Source organism: Lathamus discolor, chromosome 7 (genome assembly GCF_037157495.1).
Source record: "Lathamus discolor isolate bLatDis1 chromosome 7, bLatDis1.hap1, whole genome shotgun sequence".
Taxonomy (NCBI): domain Eukaryota; kingdom Metazoa; phylum Chordata; class Aves; order Psittaciformes; family Psittacidae; genus Lathamus; species Lathamus discolor.
The window spans coordinates 2,004,609-2,032,332 of NC_088890.1; the positions used below are offsets into that span (position 1 = coordinate 2,004,609).

The 27,724-nt window shown below is 45.9% G+C and overlaps 1 long non-coding RNA gene across 3 annotated transcripts in view; it reads left to right on the plus strand.

Moving 5' to 3' along the window:
* Positions 1-27,724, plus strand: part of LOC136018145 (uncharacterized) — a 360,185-nt gene that overhangs the window by 110,542 nt on the left and 221,919 nt on the right. Inside the window, exon 1 of one of the 3 annotated variants that reach the window (XR_010614269.1) lies at positions 13,180-13,284. The exons of the other annotated variants lie outside the window; for them this stretch is intronic. This is a non-coding gene — a long non-coding RNA (uncharacterized LOC136018145). Of the gene's footprint in view, positions 1-13,179; positions 13,285-27,724 lie in introns of those variants that run through there. 3 annotated transcript variants of the gene reach the window in all.

Below are 27,724 nucleotides of genomic sequence, written 5' to 3' on the forward strand. Positions count from 1 at the left end.
GGTATGTGCCTGGTGGAAGCTTCCAGAGCACCTTGTGCATCCTCCACCAGTAATACTGGGTGAAAGCTCTTTGTAGAAACCCTAAGGGGCCAATGCTGAATGAAGCCTCTGGAGTTGTGGAAGAAACAGCCAAACCCAGATGGTTTTTGCTGTTTCTGTCATCTAACGCAGCGTCAAACCTAAACATGTTAAGTGGCTCTGGTTTTCTCTCATCAGAGTAGTCCTGCCCTATTTTTGTCTGCAGGGTAGCCGGCCTGCCTTCCACAATAGAGCAATTATTGTTGTGGATAAAAACCATTTCTGGCCTCTTCTGGGCACAGATTTGGTGGTGTTCTTTTTATTAATTAATTATCAATTAAATATTTATCAATTTATTTATTGTTCCACCAACCAGGGACTTCCCTTTGCTCGAAGAACTCCGTCATGCTCTCTTCTCTTTGCTTCTTCCCTTCTGGGATGAGCTGGTTCATGGTCATGGCTGGGTAAGAGTTGGGTCCATTCTGCCTTCGGAGGCTGTTAGAGGATCGAAAACCTGCTTCTGAACAATGTGTTTACAGGATTAAAGCCCCGTTACCTTGGATTTTGTGCTGACAGACTGATCTCATAATGAAAATATTGCAGGGAAGTGGGTTAGTAAAGATTTTGTGTTGTCAGCTTTTAATATCATCCTTAGTATCTGGGTTTTGTTCCTTCTTAGAAGCAGAATATGGTAATACGTGTCGCTGTATCAAATGTAATACTTGAAAATATATCAAGAAACCAAAAACCTGCTATCTTTCAAAAAAGAACCTGCCTCTAAATGCAGGTCATACCTTTTGTTGCACATGGGGCAAGTTTTTGCAGCTAATACTGCTGTGTTGACTTGTCTCTGTTCTTTTGCCAAGCTAAACCATCCATGACATGACATGTCCCTTGTATAGACAGTTGTGTTTGAACTGGGGTTTCTAGATACTCCTTTGGGTTCTGTAAACAGGGGCTTAACTGATTGTCTCAGCATTGTTCTCTTTGTCAAGAAGAGTTTAAACCCGGTCCTCTGCTGGCAAGCTTCCCTCCTAATTGCAGCGAAGTAGAGTTGTTGATGTTGTTGTAACGTGGCTGTTAGTGGCAGTGTTTTAAATGACAAGCTCTGTGCTAAGGCAAAGAAGAAAAGCCCCTGCCCTCTGGAACCTGCTGTATGAACAGATAAATGTGTGTCGGGTTTATAACTAGTGCAGCAGATCTTGCAGAGCAGTCATTTGTGGTTTGAAAGAAAGGATCTGTCTTGTAGGGCTGATGGACTGAAACGTAAGGATGGAGGGGATGCGCTAATGAAGTGTACGTACGGGATGGCCTGACAAGTGTAAAGATGTGAACAGGCGAATTCTGAGCCAGAGCATGTGGATAAATACACTAAATACTACCTGGTATAGAGGCAGGGCAGAGACAGAAAGGTCTGGGTTTGCTGCTGAAGATGGGAGGATGGTTGATGTCGAGCTGGCGGCTGGGCAGCGAGTGAGGGCTGAATTATGCTTTTTTACAGTGGATTTACAACTGTGGGATGGGGTTTGCTGGGGAAGGCATCAAAAATCACAACAGCCAAAGGGCAGACTCTTTAGACACATAAACAAGGTACTTGGAAAATGGTTGTGATGGAGACAATCTGAAAGGAAGGTGTGCCTTAACAGTGGTGTGGATACTCCAGGACACATCATGTGTCCTGCACTGAGATCCTGAGCCCCAATGACAGGATAAATGCTTTATTTTTCACCTGCAAGCTGCCAGAAATAATGATTACACTTAATGTTTTCAGTTGAAGATACATTCAGTGGTTCTCAAAAGACACTCTTATGTCCAAAAGCACATTCCAAAAGCTCCTATCTCCTCTGTAATCATCCTCTTTTGTAACTTAGAACAACATGTTTGTTCTCCTCTGTATCTGCCTTCAGTACACAGTGTTAGCAGATGCAGACATTACCGTGCTGTTTGTTTCCCAGCGAGGTGAATGATGATTATAACACAGGGTCCAAGCATCTTAGGTTGATAAGGTTTTCCTGCAAGTCACCGCGAGGTAACAGGAAGCGTCTGGTTTAACACTCTTCACTGTTTGAATTTGTATTGTATTGAGTTGGGGTGGTTCCTTATAGCCCTTGATTAAAGTTCATGGGAAAGATGGGTTTAAGAGACTTCAGGTTTGTTCCAGCTTGCCAGTCACCCTGCCCGAGTTTGCTGTGTGCTTATCGTTCCGCGTGGTCTAAATCTAATTGACTGGAGATGAGGAGCATTATTATGTATCTGTCAGTGCTGCTGCTCTTCGCTAGCAGCAATGAGCAGTCGCTGGCTTGTTTCTGACCTAATTCACAATGATGTAAACCAGCAGTGATTTCGCAGAAGAAGGAAACAGATGTAGCTGGTGGGAAAGCAGAAGCGGGCTCCGCGCTGCTCTGGCAGTGCTCATTTACAGGTGAGTGGACAAGTAAAGCCCATTTAAAACACTCTATTTCAAGTTGGTAGGAACAGAGGTATGTTGTAGAAGCTGTTCTGCTGATACAACAACATAACTCATCATTTTGTTTCACTGATTCTATGAAGACAATACCCTAAAGAGGAAAACAGTCCGGGTTTTAGAGCATGGCCTCTTTATAATACTTAATTGTCTCACCAGAAGTAAAGGTCAACAGATCAAAAATAGACAGGGTTTATGTAACGCACCACGCTACAAGAACTGGAAAGGTTAATCTGCTCTATTGAAATGCTATAATTCCAGCAGTCTCATTTTTATAAATTCATGTGAATTAACTGAAAAGGGAACGTCTGGATTTCTCTGTGATTGATTTAACAAGGATGGCTTGTTTATTAAATTCCCCTTACTGATAACAAACAGTTACTACTTCAGGTAATTGATTTAAAACATGGTGGAGACCATTTGCAGCGGATACCTTGCCAAGAGTTATAGTCCAAATTAATGCAGACCAGAAGTTTATGTGCCTTGTACTTGCTCCACCAGATCAATATGTGAATAAGACCCCGGCATACACCAGGATCTTGTCTGGAATACAAATGTACAGTACACTGCTGGCAGGATCTGTTTTTACTGTGCATTTGATTTGTCTTAATAGCTGGCTTTGGGAGAGCAGAAGGCATTATGATCTTAGTGGGGGCTTGCAGGGAGAAGCTGAGACTGTGATCCTGTCTCTGTGAAAATTGATTGTAACGGGATGGATCAGATCCCTGGCTAATCTGGGGCAAGCTCAAATATTGCCGAGGGCATTCCTGCAAAAGGCAAATAGGAGATTGAAAGAGCGAGTCTTGTGTGTGCATAGCCAATAGCAGTCTTTTTAGGTCTCTAAGGTAGGAAGTTAGAGGGTCTGAGACACCTTAAAACCCTCATCGGAGCAGAAATGTCCAGCTTCCTGTCAACACCAACAGTTAAATAACTCGGGAGCAGTTAAAACAATTGCTTGGACCAGAGACAGGAGCTGCAAGCATCTTTGCTCTCCTAGTTAAAGACAACTCCACAAAGTCAGTGGAGAAGGGCAAGAACAAACATGGTACTTGCTATCAGACAAGGGAATTATTGTCCTCTGCCCTCACAAATGGAAAGTGGTTGGTAGTGATTTACTGCTGAGGAGGAGTCAGGGTGTGACATGGCATATGCTTTTCCAAATCAGATTTTCAATGTTGTTATGTAAATATTATTATCTGAATCACTAACAGTAAAGGGTCAAATTAAGATTTGGAGTGTTCTTCCTCAATTACTTAGTTTCTTCCCTCATTTCCTCAATAGCTTTTACCTGATTGATGTCAGCAGAAAGCTTAGTTGTAGTTACAGGGTTATTTCATTGAAAATCGTTAAATTACTGCAATTTTCTCTCGGAATTTGGGCTTATTTGCATAGTGTGTGTGTCATTTCTTCCTACCGGGCTGTTTCTCCCTCTTACAGAATCACAGAATGGTTTGGGTTGGAAAGGACCTGAAGATCATCCAGTTCCAACCCCCTGCCATGAGCAGGGGTGTATTTCTGTTTGACAGAGAAGATGCCGTCTAGAACTTGCAATTAGGATCTTCAAAACTGAGTCCCAGTTCTGAATTCAAGACTCGGAATTTTACCTTGGGTCTCTTGGTGCTTTCATTGGACAACGCAGTTCCCAAACATGAAGATTTCCAGTTCACTTTTGCTCTCTTGGCCTTCAGAATGTGTTTTCCGCTCTATTTTGCGCTAATGACTTGTTGGTCGGTTTTTCACGAGTGCTTGCAGAAGGCAAAGTTCAGCTACGAAACATGCAAATGTGCTTGCAGGAAGGTGTGTGCCAGATGTTTTCATGGGTCGCTGTTCTGCTCCTGACAGAGCAACCGCCGTGATTTATTCATTCTCCTTCTTTTCCAATTTGGTTAAGAAACGATGGCGCAGAAAAGAGCTGGAAACACGAAAACGAAAGTCCCTCTGACTTCCCCGCAAACAGAAACCTACCCAATGTTCTTTCATTGTCTCATTTTAAACAACCCATTGCAAGATACCTGATTCGTGAGGAAATAATAAGCTGTTAAATCAAATGCTCTTGTGGTAAAAAGATTGGGGAGGGGTTTTGTGGTGAAATATTTTCAGTTCCTTTGATTGCAAGGAATTGGTGAGCAAATTGTGTAATAGTGAAGCTTTACTGAAATGTGCTTTGCCGTTTCAGGCTTAGTTCTCTTCCACACTTCTCACTTCTCCCTTTAGCATCCTTCAGTCTCTTTCTCTCCTTCCCCTTGGCCTTTGATAGAAATAATACTTGTGACATAGAACATTTTAAGCCTAAACTAGTCCCACTTCTTGGTTTTGAGTAATAAGAAAAGCAATTCAAGGACATAGTTGTTACCTTCTTCCCTTTAACCTCCACTGGCATTGTCCAGTATTGACGTAAAAGACTAAAGATGTGGACAATGCAAACTAGTGCCAACCCCAGCATCACCTCACCTGCTGCTCACCCTCCCCTTTGCATTGCACAGTGTATTTAGTCTATGTAGGTGTTGCTTTAGGAGCCTACATCAGGTTCATGAGCTGGGGCAAAACTGCATTTGTTTGTTCCTCTCCTCAGGACAAAGATTGACAGAGCTCAGATTTAGTTCTTAGACAGAAATAAAACCTGTATCAGAGCTAATTCGAGTGGTCAGCTGGGAGCGCAACACCGCTTACATCAGCTCATGTGATATCCTCTATTACAAACACTTTCCCTCCTTCCCTCCCTCCCTCCGAACAAAATGAGTTTCAAAAGCTGTATTGCCAAACATGAAATTACCCAGCAAAAACCTGGAATGTTAGCTCTCTATTCCCTGAAGTATTAAGTAAACTTGGATCAAATTCAACAGGACCAATCCAGATGCCGTTGGGAAGATCTAATTAGATTTTCCTACTTTTGTAAAGTGCCTTTTATTTCTGAAAGGGCACGTGGCTGCTGTTACATCTCCCAGCAATAGTGCTTACAGCCAGAAGTGTTCGATTTGTGTGTGATATGGAAACTGAAGGCAGAAACCCAATGCTCTAAGAGCTCTTTAGGCTGAATAGCAGCCCAAACAGAAAGCCAGCATTGATGGGACCAACCTACAGCGTACTTCTTGGTACAGAGAAATTGGTGTGCTGATGGTTCTTCTATCAAAGGGAAAAGAACAAATGGAAAACAAGGCTGAAAACCCTGTTAGTAAACACGCGGACAAATGCCTCCCAGCCCTGCCTCAAGCATCCACTTTTGCTACCTTGTGATGTAGTGGGGCCATCTGTAGATCTGACTTGCTGAGAGCTTTTCATTAAAGCATCAGTTGCTGTGGTAACAGCATGAAGAGCAGATCAAACGGATGCCAGGACCAGATGGGTTTCTCTAAGAACTCCACACACAGGAACGATTGGTGGTGACCCAATTCCAAAAGGTTATCAACACAGATTTGCACTGCAGCTGACTTGACATTGCCTTCTCCAGGGGTCTGGACCTTGTTTCTGGTCCTATGGGATGCTCATGATTTAGCAGCCCCTGGGCTTTCATCAGGTGCTCGTGGACTTGCCACAGAGGAAATGCTGGTGGGTTAACAGAAGTGATGCAGTTTCATACTCGCATGTTTGTGCTGCCTTCTCATTGTCAAGGGCTGGGCTGAGCTGAGCCTTGGGCTCTGTCAAAGTGTTGAGTAATTATCACATGATAATCACACACTGCAGTTTCTCCCAGGCTTAATCTGATTTCTGCACCCTGGTTGCTTCCAACCCACTTGAATTCCACCCACGTGTAGTTTAACCACTCTAACTGATTAGACTCAATTTTCCGTGGTCAGAGCCATGTTACGTACAAGGTTCATCAGCAGGTATTTAACCTTTACTCGGGTCTTTTGGGTTGGTTCTTTTGCCTTTTAAACCGGCTCATTTGGCTCTTGTGAATAGTTGGGTGAAATCAACGACCTGGTGCCTACTGTTCAGTACAATCCTGCCTTTCCCTTCACTGTTTTGGAAGGTTTGGGTTTCTGTTTGGCTTTTGTTTTCCCCAGAAATGTGTGAAGGGAGTGTGCATGTCATGGTTTAGACACAATTACATGGGCTGGGCTGGGCCAGCCTTCCAACTTTATCTGGGAAGGGGATGGAAGGCAACTCCTTAAACATTGCTTATTTCCCTTCCTTTCCTACCTCCAAAATACATTCCAACCTGTTGATTTGTTGAAGCTCTATCCAATCTTGATTATGTTGGCTTTTTGGAGAAATAATGTTGTCTGGACTATTAGCGGGTATTTGGGAATACTCTCAGAACAAGGTCCTGCCTGTTCTGTATGGTTGATGTGAGTCCCTTGTCTCTATCGCCTGCCAACAGCATGTTGGCAGCTACACTGCCCTGCAATTGGGTAGAATAGGAGGTGTGGATCTTGGCTTAGAGGGGTGAAACTCTACTTTATAAAGAGTACCTGTTGTATTTGATAAAAACACATCAAAGTTCATTCACAGAATTGAGGAAAGTTCTCAGTTCTGCTTTAAACTGCTGCATACTTACTAGGTTGGGGTACCGTGTTAGACAATTCATGCCTAGGTGTGCCATGTAGGTGTCAAAATGTCCTCTGGTCTTTAAGCCTGTTGCTTCATGGCCCCACCAGAAGGTGTTCAGCCCATGCAAATAGCAGGTGATTTTGGCCTCCCAACATTATCTTGTCCCTCATCAGCAAGCACAGTTCTAAAAACGTCTCTTTCAGGAAGCTGGGAATAAGACTCCACATCAATTAGATGCTCTCAGCTTTGCCAACCACTTAAAGCAATTAGATCTGAGAACAGGCTGGCTAAATTTACATGGAGCACATCCTTTCTTCCTGCCTCTTTCTTGCATGTATTAGATCGTGTTACAGCTGGAGAGAGACCGCTAGTACTGGAGAGCGTGTTGTGCCTCCAGCTCTGGGCTGCGTGTGGAGGGCAGCCCCCCAGTTCCTCTGGTTGTGTCTCAGCAGATTTGTGTGCCCATGCTGCTGATATGAACCACGATGTGCTGGTCTTCACAGGAGACGGGGTCCTCTCCTCCATGGAGAGAAGCTTCAGAAGCGATTCATTTCTGCACTGTTAGCTTTGTGCTTTGAACATATAGATAAAGAGGAAACACTTGGCAATAGGTAGAAAGCCAGAGAGCAGCAGACCAACAGAAACAGCAGAGCTGGGAGAAATCCCTGGGAGTAAATGGAGAGACTGGGGCATTTATGGAACAAGGTCAGTGAGTGAGTTGGTGGAATAGTCCATTTACCTACCTGTGGCTTTGGACCTGGTTTTATGTGACTGCAGCAGGTGTGGGAGATGTTCTCATCTCAGGACTCAGAGTGTTCCCATTTCCACACCTTGTGATGGAAATGGCAGGATTTCAGTATAGGGATCACTATGAGGGTGCTGAGGCGCTGGCACAGGGTGCCCAGAGAAGCTGTGGCTGCCCCATCTCTGGCAGTGCTCAAGGCCAGGTTGGACACAGGGGCTTGGAGCAAGCTGCTCCAGTGGAAGGGGTCCCTGCCCGTGGCAGGGCTTGGAGCTGGATGAGCTTTAAGGTCCCTTCCAACCCAAACCAGGCTGGGATGATTCTATGGTCAAGTTTAGTCTTTCCAGAGAGTCAAAGCTCAACTTTGTCACGTTTGAGTTTTAGGCAGGCTGCTGGCTCTGTGCTGGCTCAAGATGCCATGTATGAGTGTTTGTCAGTGGGCTCCGCTATCCGTGCATGTGGAGCCACGTTGTTAAGTCCCTACGGTTAAAGCTGCCTCATCTTCAACTGAGCCCGGCTTTGCTTTTCCAAGGTTAATTTAGCTGTTGCTTGCTGAAGTTGCTCACGGCTTCGTAAATGGAATAAAGTTATCAGGTGATGGATTCTTCCCTTGGCAACATGGCAATAAATTATTCCCCAGAGAGGAATCCACACGCAGTGTCTGCATCGCTGAAAGCTCCATTCGCGACCTATTTTGGGGAGCTGATGGGTCTGAGGTCTCCTGAGCCTCATCTAGTGTGGGATGAGTTGTATTCACAGGCAATTACTAAATCAGCATTAAGATTGTTTCATACATTGTCTCGATTCCTTGATCTTCCAGTGCAAGCTGTTCAATACAGCTCTGGGCTATTTAGGAGAATTTGCTGGCTGAGAGCCTTCTTGATAACCCTCCTGTGCTTGTTTCCTGACTGCTTTTGAAGCGTTTTAAAAGGATCTTTAGATCTTGCTGTGCAGTTAAAGCTCTACGCTTCTCACTCCCGTGTACAGATGTTTCTTGGATATAGAAAGTGGGAATGTGGAAAAAGCCCTTCCCATTAGAAGTTAGTGGATGTTCCCTGTTCTTTGGCTGGTTTGGGTCTGTTTTCTTTATCTGCAAAATGCACTGCACCCCTGAGCAACGTGTAAGCACTGTAGAAAATTGGGATAATCTGAATTTCAACAAGAGCTTTTTGACTCGCTTAACGCTGACCTTTTCACACTGTGAACTGGAATAAGCACCCAAATAAATGAATGTGTAAGGTTAATTCTGTGTGAAAGGCAAAGAAGCAGAACTCATCATATAGATACAAGTCTGAATTGGGGACAAATATCCTTCTATTTCTAACCTCTAATTAAATGCTGTATTTTATTTCAGGAATACCTTTGGGTTTTGATTTTCCTCCATCCTCTACGGTGGTTGCTGGTCACACATAACAGAACTGGGCTGTTTGGCGTGGAGAACCCAGAATAAATCACACTCTCTTCACTTTTGCACTGAGCTGCTGACGAAAGAAAATAGCAGCATCATTTGGAGGTAAAATGAAACGGGAATGGGGCAGGGTTCCTAGTGTGGAATCTTGATTTGGAGCTCTGCAAGCACCTTCATAGGTGGGTAAGGGAGGTTTTAGTCTTAATAATGTGCCTGAAATACTGCTCTTCTTCTATCTTTACCACACTCATCCACCTTTGAGAACCCATCTTAAAATACCAAAAGGGAGAAAAAGCTGATGTTGTTAGGCTCATTGACATTGACTCTTACCTGGAAGGTAGGATATGTTGCTTATGTTCTATGTACATACATATTCTGGATGAGAATGTAACATATGAACAGCCATAATAAGACAGAACGTGTCATCTCTGACAGAAGAAACGAACAGGGCACGCGCTCCATGGCAGTCCTCCAGTACATCTTCATAGCAGCCAGTGCGCTGCAGTATTGCTGCTACTTCAGCTTCATCTGGGACCTCACATGGATTTTCCTGTCTTGGGTTTGCCTAATTGCTTTTTGAACCAGTAAAAACTTTAGTTGAAACTTGTACTGCTGCGAAAGGCAAGGAATTGAATTCTGAATGAGCTGCTGCACTCAGAAGCATCAGTTCAGAAGGAGGAAGAATTGATCTCAGCAGCGAAGCCTGCCACCGTGTGCTAACTGTACTTAAGAACAATCTTTTGCTGCAGGTGTCTGGAGTCCCACAGTAGGCAGTGGAAGGAAAGAATGGAACCTTGTGTGAAATCCAGAGCCAGGGCACAAGCTTTGCAGGAAGAATGGCTATTCTTCTGGCCAAAGACTGGAAGATTTCACATCCTGCTTTGCTAAAGAGATGCTTCCAAAGCAGAAATGGCTACCCGCTGAAGAAAAGCGAAGCTTTCATATTACACACATATTAAGCTAGGCAAACAAGCTGGCTTTTGAACAGGAATTTCCTTTATGTGCTGCAGGTTGGGTTTCTGAAGGGAATTTCCTTACAAATACTACACACAGAAGCACTGACTTCATTCTTCCCCATTCTCCTCCCACCTAGCTCTCTGGTGCTCTGCTCCTACGTTCCGTCGGCTGAACACAGAAAGGTAAATTGAGGCAGTAAATGATGCTTTCTTTGTGAGAGTTCTCATCTTGTTCTATAAAAAAAGAATCCATATTTGAAGATTTTCATTGGAACTTCAATTTTGATGAAGACAACGGAGAGAAATATCGATGGAAGAAAACCCCATTTGATCGATTACGGTTACGAGGTTTCACTCACTCATCACAGATCCTTTGTTAATCCTTTTTCCAAGGATTATAGGAGAAAATCCTTACCTGTATTTTTGTAGTACCAAGTACTAATAACCAAGACCCAGCAAAATAAAGGATGCGGAATACTTTGTGTGAAGGATGCAGTGAATGAAGGCAGTAAGCAAGATGAAATATGCATGTTCCCTGTGAAATAGATGGCTTGTAAGCCTGGAGTTTTACCTTTGCATTTTTACTGTGAAATATTTCTTTTGCCTATTCTGATATAAAAAGGCACAACACAACACGTTCCTTAGCCTGTTTAGTGCCGCTGCTGCTCTCTTGTGCACCATTTATGTCTTGCCTAAAACATCGTATCTGAATTTCACTCACTGATATCAAAAGTCTCATAGAAAATGTATTTTGCCGTCAAGAGGCATTTTTTAGCATATGCATGGTACAGGTGAGGATGGGAGAGCTGGAATCTCGTGCTTCTGAATGCAGATAGGGGTGGGGTTTGAAGGCATTTTGGGCTTTTTTATCAATACCCTTCTTATAGGAATGTTGATTTTTTAACCATTCTGATATTGCTGTTACACAGCCTGTTAGCGCTGTGTCAGAAACCCTCATCATCGTGTTCCTACTCGGCTCACAGCTACGAAGAGGAAAACCAGCTCAGGGATTGCCTTTCCTCTGTCTGAAGGAACGATTGTGGCAGTTGGAATACTCACTGGGGCCAAGGCTTGCAGGTGGCAGGGATTTGGAAACTAAGTTTGGAATCTCTCTGCGTCCTTCCTTTGTCAATGTGTGTTGGAGACGCGGCCTGAGGAACAGGTTTGCATGAAACCATTTCACATCAGCACACAGTCTTCCTCCAGCCCTGCACCCAGACAGCAGAAATGATGATGAATCACGTTTGCTTTGGCAACCTCCTACTCAGGTTCCTTCCCAAACCTCCTATGGAGCCGGCTGCCTTTTGACATCCAAGTGGGAAAGCCGGAATCATCACCCTTTACTCCTGGTGACATCTACTGGTAGAACAATCTCAGCTTGTGCACTTGCAGAAGGTAGCTTAGTTATACATCAAGTTTAATATATGTATCTGAATGCAGTGCAGAATTTATTAGTGTAAATGTCTCTGTATTTGGGTTATTCTGTGAGCAAACGGAGGTTGATTTGTAGCAGGGAGGCAGGGTTTTGACAACATTGAAATGAGAGCAGAATAAATCACTGCAGTGGGTTTTATAGGCAACACTTCAGCTGAGCTATGAATAAGTGGGATTACGCTATCGTTGCCTCTGTGTTTCTTGTTTAGCTTGCTTGTTCTGCTTTCCTTACACATAGGCTCTTTTGGTAGGATGTGTCACACTATCAGAGGTTACTGAAAGCCAAGTTGGCTATGGGAATCTGAGGTGGTACTTTTTGTTTCTATTCAATGCTTTCTGGCTGCAGCATGTCACAGGCTGTTGCTTTAAGAAACCAGGGTAAGGCTTTTCTTTCTGCTTATGGCTTGTCTTACGTGCTTTACTTTTCCAGGTTCAAAAATGAACCTCCTGATGGAGAGACCTTCAGAATACATCAAGCAATGAGCAAAGATGTAAGTAGAGAAAGAGCCCCAATAGATATTTTTTTCTCTCAGCCCTTTTGGCAGCCAGAAAATAGGTATTTAAGGATGATATCCCTGTCCATGTTATTAGTGAGACTGCGTTTACTTCTGAATCCATTCAGAAGCAAAATGCATTGTAACTATAATGGTTTAGCTTTTGGGGGGGCTCGAATTCTCTTCATGCACCTGATCTGGCTTTACCCATGGTTAAGTCCTCTGCTTGTCCATCTCTTATAAACTTACACAAGGTACTATATGGCTCAGTTAGTGCTTCCTAAATGTGATACCCTCCTGCCTAAGAGCTGAACTCAGGCTGGCTCTGTTCTGAACACGCATCAATATGCACCCAATTAAGCACAAGAGACGAGTCGTGCGATACATTCTTATTGACCCTGTTCTGAAGCTCTGGAAATAGAATAGAAAAGGCTTCTAAGATAGAAAGCTCTATACTGGGGGGGGGAATAAAGGTATTCTCCTTCACTGTAAAGCCTTGAGTTGGCAGGACATCCCCAGTGGTTTGTGCTTTTAGTAAGCTTCTACAAGAGGCCTAAAGATGGTGGTTGAGATGGAGTACTGCTAAGCACAGTGGAAGGGGAGATAAGAAATTTAAGCTCTCTATATTCAGAGACAAATACAGAGGTAAATTTGATATAGACAAGTACATTGATGGCCTGCTGAAAATGGAGCTAAGGCAGACCTGCAAATCCTGTGAGGCAGATTTAGTGCCATGAGCAAGAAATGATCCTGTGCAAGGAAACTGGAATCATACAAGTTTTAGAGAGTCCTGGAAGACAAGATTGGTTGAAAAAGTCTGGGTTTGGTGTATTTTCCTCTACGTGTACATCTGGCTTTGTAGGACATAAAAACCCAACACAGATGCAGATTTCTGAGGACATGTGAGATGTAAAGACCTCTTAGATTGTTTGGTCTCTTCTATAATAATAACTTACTTATTATTATATATGGTTATATAAAAATATACTTAGCCCAGAAAGCCAACCATACCCTGGGCCGCACCAAGAGGAGCGTGACCAGCAGGTCCAAGGAGGTGATCCTGGCCCTCTGCTCTCATGAGACCTCACCTGGAGCATTGTGTGCAGTTCTGGTGTCCTCAACATAAAAAGGACATGGAACTGTTGGAACAAGTCCAGAGGAGGCCACGAGGATGATCAGGGGCTGGAGCACCTCCCGTATGAAGACAGGCTGAGGAAGTTGGGGCTGTTCAGCCTGGAGAAGAGAAGGCTGCGTGGGGACCTCAGAGCAGCCTTCCAGTATCTGAAGGGGGCTACAGGGATGCTGGGGAGGGACTCTTCATCAGGGACTGTAGTGACAGGAGAAGGGGTAACGGGTTAAAACTGAAACAGGGGAAGTTTAGATTGGATGTAAGGAGGAAGTTCTTGACTGTGAGGGTGGTGAGGCACTGGAATGGGTTGCCCAGGGAGGCTGTGAGTGCTCCATCCCTGGCAGTGTTCAAGGCCAGGTTGGATGAAGCCTTGGGTGAGATTGTTTAGTGTGAGGTGTCCCTGCCCATGGCAGGGGGTTGGAACTGGATGATCTTGAGGTCCTTTCCAACCTGAACTATTCTATGATTCTATGATACTTTAGAGCTATATTCCTAGCTGTTAAGCAGGATGTTGGTATGTCCTCACAAAGTCAGGTCATTATACAGTATGTGCTTGAACTTGCCTTTTAATTATGGCTTGAGAAGATTATATCCAGGAAGTTTACTAAACCAGGAAATACTGCTCCCAGGAAGACACAAATGCCAGAACAAGTAAGAGTTTACCCGGTGACGCAGGTACTTACTGTTGTAAATGGAGGTGGTTTTGCATGGGAGTGTTCTCTGTTTGCCTCCATTGCTCTTGTGTAAGAGGTGAAAAAGGCCCTGATGCACAGTTGGACAATGAGATCATTCTATTGCTAAAGAAAACTCATGAATGGTGATAAAATAGAGAAGCTCGCCTTTGTCTGCGACTTTCCTGGGATGTGTCTCTGGGAATGGACCCGCATTGGAAAGGGCTCTGAAAGATTTGTGGTTCTACCTCTGGAAAAGAGCAGTGTTTGTGTATGGGGTTTTATTTTATATCTCAAAAGCAAGCCAGACAGATGTCCTCAGATTGGCCCTACCAACAGAGCACAGAAGAGAGGGGGGCTCCTGAGAAAGGCTCGCTATAAGCAGGAGGTCCCTGTGCTCCAGCTGGACTGCTCCATCTTTCCACAGCTATTTTCCACAGTTGTTATCTACTCCGTATAACTTATAGGGAATGACACATCTGTCACTGTGCGGAGACCATTGCAGGATAAATAAGGCTGTGCTCTTGCACAGTTCTTTCCTTTCCTGTGCATGCAGGCTAGGATCGCAAGGTGGTTGGAGACGCCAAGACTGTCTTGTGAGCACCTTTGGCTATTGCTGTACGCAAGGTCAGCTCTTGCCATTTCCTTCTGCTATCACAGAATCCCAGACTGCTTTGTGTTAGAAAAGACCTTAAAGCCCATCCAGCTTCATCCCTTGCCACGGGCAGGGACCCCTTCCACTGGAGCAGCTTGCTCCAAGCCCCTGTGTCCAACCTGGCCTTGAGCACTGCCAGGGATGGGGCAGCCACAGCTTCTCTGGGCACCCTGTGCCAGCGCCTCAGCACCCTCACAGGGAAGAGCAGTATTTTGTCAAGTCATAGCAATGGAAAGGCGTAGTTAAAGGTACTAATTTTCCTGGAAGATCAAGCCTTTGGGAATGATGCTTTTCCTGCAGTGTTGCGCAGCAGCCGGGAGGTGGGGCACAGGCTTTGCTGTTTAGTGCTGGCGTGCCAAGGGGTTGCGCAGTCCTGATGCTGAGCATCAGTCTTGAGGTTTATCGGGTGCAGGGGGGATAAAGCAGCAGCAGGCTGCAGAATAAAGTTGTGAAAGTAAAATACTGGGCTCTCAAACGGGACCCAAATGCAGTCAGTTCTTTTGCCCTTCTCTGGCCCCGCTCCAGCACCTCAATGTCTCTCTTGTAGTGAGGGGTTCAGAGCAGAACACAGGATTCAAGGTGTACCAGTGCAGGGGGACAGTCATGCCCTGGCCCTGATGCCACGCTATTGCTGATACAGGCCAGGATGCTGTTGGTCTTCTTGGCCATCTGGGCACAAGCTGCTCGTGTGCTGCCACTGTCAACCAACACCCGCAGGTCCTTTTCCACCAGGCAGCTTTTTTCCAGCCACTCTTCCCCAAGCCTGTGATATTGCATGGGGTTAATATATAGATATAATGCACAACTCATCATAAAACCTGCTGATAACTTACACAGCACTTCTGTCTATCAGAATTAATCCCTATTACACGTTGCTCATACCCTAGAAACCGTCATCTTCCTCTGCCCCCCATTTTTTAGGTAAAGAAGAGAATTAACATCCCATTTTCAGTTATCAGTGCCACGATGCTACTCCTGACATTACTGCCAGAGCAATCAAAGCCGGCCAGTCTCCCTTAGGTTTGAGAGCCTAGTCTTTGGGAAGAGTGAGTAAAAGCAACTCCTCTAAGTCAGGTAAGGTCCTTCCTTCTCAGCTCACTTTTAATTGCTGCCGTCTTCCTTTCTTTGTGAGGGCTGCGAATCCAGTTGGGGATCTGGAGAGCTGATCTCTGACAATATCAGATGCTCTCAGAACTCTTAATCGAAGGCAGCCCATGAAAGCACCCCAGGGAGCGCTTTGTTCTCTGTGTTTAAAAGGACATGAAAGTACAATAGTTCCCTTTAGAAGGGTACAAAGCAGCCAATTGATCTTGTCAGTTTAATAAATAATACAATTGCTTCCATCAGACACTGTTAATAGACTCCTGTCTGGGCTAATGTTGTACAGAATTGTACAAGTACAGAAATGTTATCTGCCTCCTTCTGCCCTGGATTAACCACCTCCTCCTTTATCACCTAGAGGCAAAGCTTCCAGCCGGAGTCCCTGAAGGGCATCAGGTCCGCTGATCTTCATCTCTTCCTTCATTTTAATGTGTGCTCTTGGAAGAGACGAGCTAATTTCCTGATGCATCCGTCGTCTGCCTGGTTCCTAGCGTTCGCACAGCTTCAGAGAAGCTTGAGCACGGAAAATAAGCAGATTTGGGGGTTGTCGGGGGGTTTATTTGCTTGCTTGTTCATTTTTAACCATTTACTGTGTAGTCTCAAGGCGCAAACCTGGGTCATGCTTTTCATACATTGCAAAGGTGCCACGAAGCTCAGATGCAGCTTCTTACCGGGAGCATTAGCAGACATCAGCAAAATTGATGCAAGGCTTTGGTTCCTGAAGCTCACAGCTCAGGGGGTTGGGATGTATATACAAAACCCATTAAAATATAGGTATGTTTATACATATGAATATATATATTCACATACATATGTATAAATCTACTGTTTGCTGTCAGAATCCCCCCCCCTTGTTGCCTCAGATGATGAGGGACCAGAGATGCCTCTGAGTACTGCTGAGCGCTCCAACTCAGTCTGTCAAAGGAGATGCTGTGGTGAGTAAAAAGCTGATTGATCAATCCCCTTCCCTGTGTTTGCAAGAAGAGTACCTCTGACCTTAATGCTGGAAGCAGTTATTCAATTGTTAATGACATATCGCTTATCTCTAATAACCTGATTGAATAATGCAATGAGAAATGAGTAAAAAGAGCTGCTGTTGATCAGTTATTTAGATTCCTTCTGCCTTCATTTTCCCTGATGGAAGAGGTAAGTAGTAACAGTGCCGAAAATCAAAGGGGCGTTAGAAGGATAAATGCATGACTTAGATTGGGCTGCTGAGGTATTTTAGGTGCTGGGACAATATATGAAGCCAAAAGATTTGTGCTTAAGCAGAGAGATTGAGCCATGAGGTCCTACAGCATCAGGAGAAATCAACACATTCTTTTGGGTCCATGGGGAAAGTGATTTCTGGGAATTGCATGCTTCATCCCAAAAGCCTTTGTCCCTGGGTCCCTGTGTGGTCAAGCCTGTGCTTGCGCAGGTACCACTCTTGAATTGCTGTTGTGTTGCTTGCAGGGAAAACACTCGCGCTGCTGCCCTCCTGCTTAGAGATGAACTCAAACGCTTTTGATTTTGAACTCAAACCCCAATTGTAATCCAGATTCCTTGGCTAGTTCAGGTAGAACTTCAGAAAGAATAATCACTCCTTTAAATAATACAATGCTCACGTTGAAAATCGGTTTCCTTTGCTCCCACATCCATTTTGAATTGAGGTTACTGTGTTGGAAGGGTAAGACCCAATAACGCTTCTAAAGTCACAATCAGCAGTTGAAAAGCAGCTCTGTGCTCTTCTTTGAGTGCTATTGATGCTTTCAGCTGTGGCATGAAAGACCTAGAACTCTGATCTCTGGTTTTGGCAAGTCAAGTCGTTCAATTCAATTTCCAAACCACGCAGCTGTGAAGCTTTACAGTTTTTGATGTTTAAAAGTGAGGGATTATTTCTGTTCTCTGTGATTTGTGAGCAACCGCTGCTTCTGTTAGCAAACCCAGGAAGAAACCTGTCTGTCTGATGTGCATGGACTGTTAGTGATACCTGCACACACACCTGGGTAGGTATTACACATCTGCCTGGTATCACGGAGATCAAAGCGCTCTCTGATACTCTACTGCCCTTTGAACAGCATTTAATTGGCCATGAGACCATGTTTTAGGACCCGGGACTGAGCTTTGCCTCCTCGGGTCACTGGGTGAATCCAGCTTAGGTCTGTAGGAAACTGGTCAGTGTTCTCAGCCTCCTCTCTAGCAGAGAGAGGGCTGCCTTCTTATTCCTGTTGCTGCGGTTCTTTTATCTGCAAAGAGCTGTTGTGAAGATGCTGAGTTTGCAGTCCCTGCTCATTATGGGGGGGGGGTTCTGCCGGTTGATGGAAGCACATTAGCATGGGCTGTTAGGTTGGTATAACCCAAATGCCAGACTCTCCAAAACCCGGTTCTCTGGGGAGCAGATGATACAATCCCAGACTGGTTTGGCTTGGAAGGGACCTTAAAGCTCCTCCAGCTCCAGCCCCTGCCACTGGCAGGGACCCCTTCCACTGGAGCAGCTTGCTCCAAGCCCCTGTGTCCAACCTGGCCTTGAGCACTGCCAGGGATGGGGCAGCCACAGCATCTCTGGGAAGCTTATGAGAGATGGATGGGGGCTAACCTGGGTATGAAGCTGGGATTCAGGGTCAATGAACAAATCCGGTTTCGCAGCCACTCCTCACCCACCTCCTCCCACAGTGGGATTGGGAACTAATCCAGCGGCCTTTTGCCAACCAACCTTGTGCTGGTGCTGTTGTGGAAGCCCCATTTGCACTGATAGGGACGCACAGACGGGTGCCAACTGGTGCCTACCAGCCTCCTGAGCTTAGTGGTGAGCCCTGAGCTTGGTGTTCAGTGCCTTACTGATGCGGCTTGGGTGATGGGCATGACTGGTGTGTGGCTGCCATCCACCCCAACAGCTAACTGCAACACCCTTCATTTCCAGCACTGTAAAACCAGGCTATTCCATGGTCTCATTTATGGGGGCTTCTCTCCAGGGGATTTTGGTGTACGCGCTTCTATTTTCATTACAAATAGAGGCCCTTTGGGTCAGCTGTCTATGAAAACAAGTGAATGGAGCTCAGGGAGGTGAACACAGGCTCTGTTCTGCAATCAAGACAGGCTCTTCCAGACTCTGCTCCCCCTCCACTAAATAATGCAGCATTACAAGCATGTCTGTGCTGGGTTGATGCGCTGCACCCATCTTGCTGCAAAGACCAAACTGCTCTTTCATGTACCGAGGGAGAGGTACAGTGCAGACTTTACTCATGGGACAGGGCAGAGCATTGGCTCTGTTTCCAGCCCGTACTAGAGGAAAAGGATCAGGCATTGAAGACAGCGGTGTACCAGGGATTCTGTGCAGGAAAACGAGCCTCTGCATGCTAACCACACACGATGGGCTGCCTGCTGCTATCTAAAGTAGTGCTGTGCATTGCTGCTGAGTAGCTCTCCGTGACTTGTGACAAGGAGGGTATTTATTGACCGTGTGATGCAAAAAGCTGCTTAGGTCTTTCACAGATAGATCTGAGATCCAGGTCTCTTCCATGATGGTTTCACAGCCTGGACAGATGCTGGATGGATGTGTGGCAGTCAGAGCAACCTGAACTGACAGTGGATGTCAGGACATTGACAGCACCTCGCACGTGTTGTGGTGAGGAAGGAGAGGGGGAGGAAGGTGGGACATGGGCACTATGGACGGGAGAAATCAAAGTCATCCCACTGCATGTCACTTGTGAGCAGCGGACTCTGCTAAGGCTCAATTTGGTGCTATTCTGCACCCCAGCTCTTTGCTGCCAAGTCTAAAGGCACCGAGGATATCAGCACCTTGCAAGATTAAGCTCTTTGATTCCCATCTCTTTAGCTAGAAAGCGTGTTGTTTTATCTAATGCTTGTCTCTGTTTCAGGCTGCGGCACCTGCTGTGAAAAGGTATGCGTGATGAAATGATTAAATCATGCGTCTCCAAATAATCAAAGTCACGCTGGTCCAGCTATGCAGAAATCCTGTTCCTCTGACGAGATCCGGGCTTGCTTTGGGATTTTGTATTTCTTAGAAGGACTCTGAATGAAAAAGAGAACCTGGTTAAGGCCAGTGCTGCTCTCCTGTATGCCCAGGGCCAGATAGAGTGACATTCATATTCTTCTTGTGTCGCTGCAGACACAAAATAGCTTTGCAGTCTGATTTGATGCTCTAAAGGAAATCATTCACACTGTGACAGCACTTCAAAATATTTCAATCCTTATTCTGTGTATGCTGCTGGCTATGACTGCAGTGCAGGGAAAAAACACTTCACTGAATCAGGGGTTATGGGAAGGGGTAAAGCTTCCAAATCACTCCTTTCCATCTTCATTTCATAGCTAATTCCTCATCCCTGCTGTATCTCCAGTCTGAGGTTTCTCCCCTGTAACACTGCAAGCTCTGGCATCCCTGACACGGCTGCTCAACACTGCTTAAATATTGTGCATGGCGAGGTCAGATGGTGCTTTATAGGCTGCTACCTGTAGAATCGCTTCCTGACTGTGGGAAGTCTCCCTAAGGAAGTGGACCCTGGAGCAAGAAGTAAAGGGAGGGTTTCAGAAGGACCCTTATGATGAGAGTGCAGAAACTCCCCCCCATCCACCAAAGATCTCTTCTTACAAGGATGCTATCAAGGCTGACTGACCTAGAATGAAGCCTTATGAGCTTTTTTGAGGGATGGGCATGTGTGTGTTCCCATGTTCTGCTGGTTTGGGTCACTTGTAGGAGCATCAGAGAACCCAGCTGGAACCAAACAGGAATGCTGTTATCAAGGAGGACTCTGACCTCCCAGGTTCATGGAAGTGACAGTGTGCTGATGAAGGTTAATGGGCTTATATTAATGAAGGGACTGTATATACTGGGGAGGTGGCACAGCAAATACAAGGAGCGGCATCACCAGATGCTCTTACAGGTTAGTTTCTGCAGATCCTAAATACAGCCTCAGGGTGAAGAGCAGTGAACAAGTCCCTCCATTCCTCAGAGAGCCACGTTTAGGAACTGGAATAACAACTGCAGTCTCCCTAAGAAGGCAAAGAAACTTAATAGCAAAATATCAGATCTCCACTTCAAACAGAGAAATTATCTTTGGGGGCCAAGCTGAAGAGTTTAATTTGAACAAAAGCAGTTATAGGAACTTATCTGCTTTACCATAATGGAAACTGTCACCACCAGTCTCATTTGTATTATGGAAATGTTGCTCTGAGAGGCTTCCGATCTCAGAACTGAAACATCTTGGACCAAATGACATTTGGCAGCTTGAGAGAGCCACAGCAAAAGAGCTGGAGACCATAGAGCTGGGATGCCTGCCTTGATCGCCAGATCAGGTGTTGAAGACAATGAGGTGATAAGGCAGAAACATTACTCCAGCAGAAAGCGTTAACTGGGGACATTGAAAATGGCAAACCTGAGCAGCTATGAGCAGACAGCAGATGGAGATGGAAGAAAAGGAAATTATCAAAGCCTGCATTAAGACAGAGACAGCTTAGACAACTGCTTGCATTTGTATTCATCTTGTAAAGGGAATTTGCTAAGTTTTACTCCAGATATGGATTTCCTTAGATAAAACCCCGATGGGCTAACACGCACACACAGAGCTTAGCAGCAGTGCAGAACAAACCCAGCGTTTGGAAAGCAGAGAGCAATTTCTTCCTTCCAGATGAACCAAGCTGCGTGGTTACATTGGTTGCCTTCAGCTTTTAAATGCTGCTGCAGAGCAGAGCTTGATGCTGCTCTCTTTTGCTCTGCCCAGCACGGCTTTGTGGGACAGGACATGATGGAGAAACCCACCTTCACAAAACAGCCCGACAGCAACTCGCAGACCTCATGTGAGGCTTAAGCCTTTCCCAGCTAGGGGTTAACCAGTGCCTATATTCCACCTCTTTCTTGCACAGTTCTGCCTCATCCATTTGACTGCTTTGCCTCCTGCTTGAACCTAAGCTTTACCCGGCAGCCAAGAGGAAGGGAAGAGCTGTGTCGGGTCTAGTCTTCAATGCCATCTCCTTCATCTCCTTGAAAAATGTCTATTACTAAAAGGTGTAAAGCCTTTAGCAGTCAAGAGTAGAACGACCTTGTGTAAATAACATATTATACCTGACCAGACTGATTTTTCTAGCCTGAGAAATTCCCAGATCCAATGTGCTCTTTCTACAGATCAAAAGGTGATATTGATACTGTCTCTCACAGCATCCTCATAGATAAGCTAAGGAAGTGTGGGCTTGACGATCAGGTAGTGAGGTGGATCGAGAACTGGTTGAAAGGAAGAAGGCAGAGAGTTGTGGTCAATGGCGCAGAATCTAGCTGGAGGTCTGTGACTAGTGGAGTTCCTCAGGGGTCGGTGCTGGGACCGGTGCTGTTTAATATTTTCATCAATGACCTGGATGAGGGAACTGAGTGCACCCTCAGCAAGTTTGCTGATGACACAAAGCTGGGAGGAGTGGCTGACACACCAGAGGACTGTGCTGCCATTCAGCGAGACCTGGACAGGCTGGAGAGTTGGGCGGGGAGAAACTTGATGAAATTTAACAAGGGCAAGTGTAGAGTCTTGCATCTGGGGAAGAACAACCCCATGTACCAGTACAGGTTGGGGGTTGACCTGCTGGAAAGTAGCGAAGGGGAAAGGGACCTGGGGGTCCTGGTGGATAGGAGGATGACCATGAGCCAGCAATGTGCTCTTGTGATCAAGAAGGCAAATGGCATCTTAGGGTGCATTAGAAAGGGAGTGGTTAGTAGGTCAAGAGAGGTTCTCCTCCCCCTCTACTCAGCCTTGGTGAGGCCGCATCTGGAATATTGCGTCCAGTTCTGGGCCCCTCTGTTCAAGAAGGACAGGGAATTGCTTGAAGGAGTCCAGCGCAGAGCCACAAAGATGATGAAGGGAGTGGAACATCTCCCTTATGAGGAGAGGCTGAGGGAGCTGGGTCTCTTTAGCTTGCAGAAGAGGAGACTGAGGGGTGACCTCATCAATGTTTACAAATATGTAAAGGGTAGGTGTCAGGATGATGGAGCTAGGCTTTTTTCAGTGATATCCAGTGATAGGACAAGGGGCAATGGGTGTAAACTGGAGCATAGGAAGTTCCACGTTAACATCAGGAAGAACTTCTTTACTGTAAGAGTGACAGAGCACTGGAACAGGTTGCCCAGGGGGGTTGTGGAGTCTCCTACACTGGAGATATTCAAGGCCCGCCTGGACAAGTTCCTGTGTGATGTACTGTAGGTTACCCTGCTCTTGCAGGGGGGTTGGACTAGATGATCTTTTGAGGTCCCTTCCAACCCTTGGGATTCTGTGATTCTGTGATTTCAGACACTCCAAACTCGGCAGAGCTAACCCCAAAGTTTTTCTTTCCCTGCTCCATCACTGCTGCAAATACAACCCCTACAGTGAAGACACACCTTACCTCGCCTTATCTTTGTGATGCTGATCCATAAAGCTTGGTAAATAAGGGAAAAGCTTCCCAGCTCCATAAAGCAGGCACGGCTCTGAAGACCAATTGCAAGTTAAAGGCACAGTCGTGTGCAGCTTGTACCCTCCCAAGCATCCCAAGTGCTCTGGTGCATCATGCACCCTGCTCCCACTGCCTGACCTACAGACTCAGCTCCCAGGGGACAGGAGTGTGTGAGGTCTGCACTCTTCTCACCAAGTTCAATCAGTGTGGATTTGTGCATACAGCATTGACAAGGAACACAGAGCACTGTGGAGCAAGGGATGGAAACACTTTAGGATGAGATGATCCCGCTCTCAGATTGGTACCTCCATTCTTAATGCACTGTGGGGCGTTTAATTCCCCCTCCTCTGCCATGAGGTCCATCAGGAAGATCCTGCTTTCTGCCAAGGGATCAGTGATGTTGCTTGTTTGGGATCCACTGGCAGAGCTGGCATCAGTGACACCTTCAGCTCTGCAGAGGTGCAGGTTGCGAGGAAACCTGGAGTGGGCCCCACATCAAACTTGCCTTAAGTGACATTGCGCAGCCAAGAGGATGGAGGTTAGGAAATGAATGAATTTAGCATTCATGAGCACAGTCTGGGAGGATTCTTAACCTCTCTTCCTCTAACAACAGCAATAACAACATTGGCATTTCAAAATGCAGAGAAGATATCAAATACCAAAGGGGCATCCTATTGAGGGAGAGAGGAAATCAAGTAGATTTGAGTCCAGAAATAAAAGCTGAATACTTTGAATAGTTCTCTCTGCACAAGTGATGTGTTTTTTTATTATGATGATTTTTCCAAACCAAAACCACACTTCCATTTTCTATTTTATTATTTTCAGTATTAATTCACTCTCTGGGTCACGCAGGAGGAGTGAAAGGTGCTGGCTTTCATCCCTGGACTTTCCTGAGGAAACAAACTTATCAACGCAGAGGTGATGGTGACCAGGCCTGGACTAACAAAGATGTAACAAGGTACAGCCTGTTCTCTGAAGCTATATAAGAGCCTAACCCATGTTTTTCTCTGACCTTAGCCTCAAGCCCCCAAACCAGAGGTGGCACAGAGCCCTGTGGTTCCCAGGCTGCCATCAACAGCAGGGATATTGATGGACTTCAAAGGTCCAGACCCCAGAGCAGAGTCATCCTGAAACTTTTCAATGGGAAAGCAGCTCATTTTGGGCAATTCCTCTGTACGAATGACATCTTACCAGCACTGCGGGCTTTTTTGGTGTGTGGCACAAGCCCTTCTGTTCCCTCTGGGTTCCTTCCAGTCTCTTCTGTTCCAATCCCCCAGCTCTTCTGCACCTGCATCTCTCCTTCGAGCTCCTTCCTTCCCAGCAGGAACCAGGGGCAGCTTCCATCCCTTTTCCCCTGATTCTTGTCAGTGTGAGGGATCTCCCAGATACCAGGTTAGATCTGAAGAGCAGACACCCTACAAAGACAAAGGGCACCGAGTGGTTATTTCCCCTCTCTGTTAAGTGTGTTGTGTGTTTGCATTCAAACCGAGCACTTGAACTCTCTTGGACCATTCATCTCTCTCATTCTTTTACAGTCTCCCACAGGAAGGTCCTGAAAGCTATCTAATAAACATGGATGTTATGACATCCTCCCACAATAACTCCAACTGTCATACAGGAAACATCACCTAATAAGTGATGTAACTACTGCACAGAAGAAACCCAGCGCTCCTGCAAGCACACAACGAGTTGCTCTTCATCTTGTCACACAAATGATTTCCTTATTTTACCTGGAGTGCTTTGCTTTGTCTTGCTTTGCTTTTCAAGCTCTTATTTCACCTCATTGCTTGCGCAAGAAATGTATATCTCCAGGCATAGAAATAGAAAGCATCGCCACGCTGAGCTGCCACGGGAATGCAGGTCCACCCAGTTCATTTTCCCCCATTGTACTGGGTGGAGTGCCTCTGCAGATCCACTCCCATACACACCCTGTCTGGTTTTGGCACTGTTAATTATATTAGGCTACTCTTCAGGTTGGTAGCATCACTTATTGCTGTGGACAATGGGCAGTTTCTGTCCTTCTGTGGTGACTGGGAAGTGATGAAAAGCTTTTTAGCTTGATTTATGCCGACTTCTTGCTGATTTATCTCTATTATGCTCTAAAATAAGGCCAATTCAACCCAGCAGTTAAACCAGACAGAGAGAAGGGCAGGCATTTCCCTGCCCAAAAGGTACTTTTGAAACAAAAAGATGCAGTTTAAGCTTGTAAACGGTATCTTTTGCATTGAACGAAGGACGGTACCATACAATTATCACCGACACTGTTGTCATGGGCACATGGCATTATCATTCCGCTTTGCTTTGTTACCATGTTCAGTCAAAGCGCTGCAATACAAAGGCAGAGGCTGCTCTGTCAAACGCTCCAAGGATGGGCTTGCTGAATCCTCTATGCTAATAATCTGCCTTGTCCACATGAGCAGAGCCAGCCACAGCGAGAGCAGTTGTTGGCCAACCGAAACACAGCTGCTGCAGCTCGGTTTGAAGTGTACCAGCCTTTCTGCTGTCCCTTCTCAGTGATTAAGCCTGATCTACTGCAATGCGAGGTTTATGGCACCTCATTCCAGAGCAGTTCCATTGACAGCCTCAGAGTGGGCTTTTTACCTCTTTGCCTCATCCTTTGTGGTTCTGGCAGGGAAACAGCTTCAACAGCAATGTAACCAAAGCAAAGGTGTGTAGAACCTGTGTGGTTGTGCCACACAGCCAGGCCACGGCCATCAAATCACAAGCTCTTCGAGGGAAGTACAGCCTGTTACTTTGGTATGCTACCAAAAACCGGGTCAAGACGACCGTTTGCTGTGATTTGAGCCAACGGGCACCTGCGTAAAACAGAAGCTGTGTTTTAATCCGGGTTTTATTTCCATTTTCTTAGCGCAGCCTGAAATCCACGTGAAATTGAAGTGTGGGAAAGGAGGCGTCGATCTAATCCACATGGATCCCAGTTTCATAAGGCACCAAGTGAGCGGCAGCAGAGTGGAGCAGCTGAGGCTCAGCAGCCTGCCTGCCTCTTCCCCTGGCCTCATCTGCAGCCTACAAGAGCCAAAGCAGAGCTGGAAGTAATTCCAGTGCCAAGAAACTCATCGCATTGGTTTATCCAGAAGGGCTTCTGTACCAAAGATAGCCTCTGGTGTGTGGGTTATGTTTCGGGTCTGCTTTTAGAAGAGAGCTGTGCCAAGAGGGGCTGAGCGTCTGCCTCCAGGTCTGTGATTACTGTCAAAGCCTGGATTTGAGCTTTTTTTACTGCAGCACTTTGCTAATGACCACTGGTTGGTGCTTCAGTCGAAGTTTCCCAGCTCAGCCAGGAAAAAGAGGAGCCCTCCACCCTTGGTTCTCTTTCATTTCGTAATTATCTGCCGGTTCTCTAGAGCTGCGCTTTTATCCTCATGTTTGCCGCTTGCCTGGATGTGCCCAGTGCCCTTGCAATTAAAACCAAGAGGCTCTGCACAGTTCACAAGCCGAGATCACATGCTGCAAACCCTTGCTCATTAGGGCAATCCCACGGGATAAGGCTGTTTCGCATCAGGTCTGCTTGCTCGGTGAAGTTTAGGTTCTGACCTTAAGGTGCGTGTTTTAAAGCGTCAGCAAACCGTTCTCTGCCTCACTGTTAGTGGTATAATCGCTAATGGGATGAAGCTCTATAAACCAGATGCAAAGATGTTTATATAACAATCAGAACACCCTCATTCCTGAAGGGAAGGAATAGCTTCAGGATGTACTCTCAACATCACTTGTGTTTTGGCCTGGAGGTGTCCTACATGCTGTGCCAAAGAGTAATCATTAAAGGGCCATGCTTGACATGAAACTCAATTCACTGGAATTCCTTACCTGGGCTACTCAGCAATGCACTGGGGTTTGTAAAAGGGAGTTGGTTTTGCAGCGCTTCAGCTCTTTGTACTTTCTGCAGTGCTCGGTTTTAAGGAGAAAAGCTGTTTTTCCCGGTTTCACATCCAGTTTGTGTCCCATCGCTCGGTGTTCCTGTGCTGGATGTGTTCTGAATTTAAAAGACATCTGCTTCACTTCAGCTGCATCCCCCGCTGCCAGGCTTCGCTTCCTCGTGTTATCTGCATGCTAAAATATCGTTGGCATGAATAGGCAAGGAAAGTAACTGCAAAGCCAGCACCACAGATAATTGCTGATCCTTTTAAAGTGTCCAAAGCTCTCATGAGGTCTTTGATGCAGAGGCGGTTAAGCAAGACAGAGATTTTTGCCTGCTCTCTTTGCAAGCAACAAGAGGAAGCACCTGCAATTACTTTATGAAAACAAGCACTGGCGAGAATTACAAATCAATGCAAGCAATGTGCTCGTATGCATTTACTTCAATGGGACCCTGCTTCACACACAGCACTTGCAGCTTCTCAGCTGCCTTGGTCGATTCCTGGCATCGAGGCGTGGGGACAAAGGGGTGAGCTGGGATCGTGCGGCTGATGCTGCAAGTGACCCTGCAAGTTTTGGTGATGTATTTTCTTGGTGTTTCCACGGGATGGATGGTGTTGTGAGTAATTCCCTGGAAATCACAGCTGCATAGCCAAGTGTTTGTGAGTAAAATGCAGCCCTGAGGAGAAGGACTTGGGGGTGCTGATTGACCATGGAGCAGCTCTGCTCTGGAGCCAGGCTGAGAGAGCTGGGCTGGGGCAGCCTGGAGAAGAGAAGGCTCCTGAAGGGGAGACCTGAGAGCAGCTCCAGTGCCTGAAGGGGCTGCAGGAAACCTGGAGAGGGGCTTTGGGCAAGGGCCTGTAGGGACAGGCCAAGGGGAA